Source organism: Euprymna scolopes, chromosome 14, assembly GCF_053919585.1.
Source record: "Euprymna scolopes isolate OS-2025 chromosome 14, ASM5391958v1, whole genome shotgun sequence".
NCBI lineage: Eukaryota > Metazoa > Mollusca > Cephalopoda > Sepiida > Sepiolidae > Euprymna > Euprymna scolopes.
Genome location: NC_136495.1, coordinates 112,096,248 through 112,098,436, shown reverse-complemented (window position 1 = coordinate 112,098,436; position 2,189 = coordinate 112,096,248). Strand labels below are relative to the sequence as shown.

General features: G+C 36.7%; 1 pseudogene; it reads right to left on the bottom strand.

The window, feature by feature from the left end:
* Positions 1 to 403: 403 nt before the first annotated feature.
* LOC145293480 (U2 spliceosomal RNA) lies at positions 404 to 540 on the bottom strand (annotated as a pseudogene).
* Positions 541 to 2,189: the final 1,649 nt, after the last annotated feature.

The following is a 2,189-nucleotide window of genomic DNA, read 5'->3' as shown; positions in this document are numbered from 1 at the left end:
ACAAATGCAATTAAAAAAATACGTTCTTTACGTCTATATATAAAATTCTAAAATTTTCTGTCTGTCTGTATTGATTTTCAAGTGTTCTTCATCCAGTGCATAATGAAAAAAAAAAAACAACAAGGCCGATAGCCATTAGTCGCGTGCTCTCGTGTAATGAATGAATGCGTGAATGTAGGGTTGGCATGAAATTCTTAAAGATAAACTAAAATGACCGAAAAATGGGCTGAAATGACTTAAATAAATAAAAAGTAAATGACTTAGAATGACTTTAATGAACTTAAGGATGAATTGAATGACCTTAAGAATGACTTGAATGCTTAAAAAATAACTGGAATCCTTCAAAAACAACTTTAATGATCTGGAGAATGACTTGAATGGCTTTGAGACTAACTGGTTGTAAAGTGGGTGATCATTTTACATTAAATTAATACAGAAAAGTGATCCCCCACTTTATATCACAAAGTGGGAAACATAAGTACAGCATGTAGTAAGAACAGATACTACATTTTGATCTTGGCCAAAAGGCCAAGAAAAGGTTATTTATTTGCTCCCCCCACCGAGCAAATTAGGCACAAGGCCGATTTTAAATGTGAGGAATGAAGGGGCAATGGGGACCAACTCACCGGGGAGTAGGGGAGCTGGATAGTGACAATTGGTATGAAGGGTCTCCCCTACACTGACCAAGGTCCTATATGTGGGGTTGCCCCCACGTATGGTCTTTGCTTGCAGCATCTGTTGGAACAGACACCACACCCCGATCTTGGCCAAAAGGCCAAGAAAAGCTTAAAAATCTAAGAACAGCGTCTATTAACAACAGACCTTTGATCTTAACCAAAAATGCCAAGCACAAAAGTGTTACGGACATACCGACAGCCGACAGACAAACCGACGGAGTGACTTATAGAATCGTTTGCACGCGACTAAAAATCCATGATATAAAAGGAATTTTTCTTTTGTGTATGTTTTTGTGTGCGTGTATGTATGCGTGCGTACAGCTGAAATTAAAAACTACACAAGACACACTCACAAAAATTGTATATTTTATTCACCTCCTCTTCAGGAAGTTAGACAGAATATCAAGTGTTGGTTTGATGAATGTTTTACTGAAGAACGAACTGAATTCGAGCTTGGAACCATCAGGTCTTAACTCCGTGTCGTTTACCGCTTAGTTACCGTCAATCCACTCACGAAGCTTGTGTGTCTTTCCAGAATATGGACATATTTTATTTGGAGCTGTGGGGGGGGGCATATTAATTAGAGAAGGAGTGGCATTTAAAACTATGTAAGAAACTCGAACTAAAATACACCGTCTCGATATTCGAATTTGGATCAACAGTCGTCTACTATTGATATTTCACTCTTGGGAATTTAAATGACAATTAGCCTCCTCAAGGTTCCAGTACTCTCACACTTTTCCTCGGTATTTTCATCCTCCTTGACCTTTCCCTACATGTGTGTGCATGTTTTATGCTTTTCGTTTATGTGCGGCCGGTAAGTGTTTGTTGTTTATGCGAATTGGTTTCTACATTCAAGAATTTTTCTTAATTTTCGTTATTGCCGTTCTTTGTACGTTCTCGGTTTTATCCGTACCCTTCCAGTGGAGGTCTGATTAGTGCTCTCCCTCGTTAGTAATCATCTGAGACTTGTGCTATCACAATGTGTTGCTTTCTTTCGTTTTTTTTTTTTTGAGGGGGGGAGGGGTAGTGATAACATTTATTTGCAGTTTCAGTGCATAATTGGCGTAATCGGTATTTAAATTGACTATGCTGAGTTGAAATCCTTTCAGATGTGATCATTTGTGCACTTTGTCCTTTAAGCGTTCTTCATCGTCATATTTTGACGTTTCTGTTTTCGAGGAATATTATCTAAGGGAGATAACACCCATTTACTAAACCAAAAATAATCATTGTCGAAACAGTTTACGAAAATTAATAATAAAAAAAACAGTTATATCACATATTGAACCCTTTCGGTTTTTTGGTTTAATGCCAAAAGACATATCCGGAAATTGTTGGTTCCCCCTTCTATCTCATGGAGTTTCTTTGGTGGAAAAAGGAAAAGGGAAAAGTATTCTCTCGCATAATTCTTGTGATAAGGGATCAATATGTAATATTTTTTTTTATTAATTAACATAAGTTCATTTTTTTTTTGTAGTCTTGACATTGTTTCATTGTTTATTTATTTTT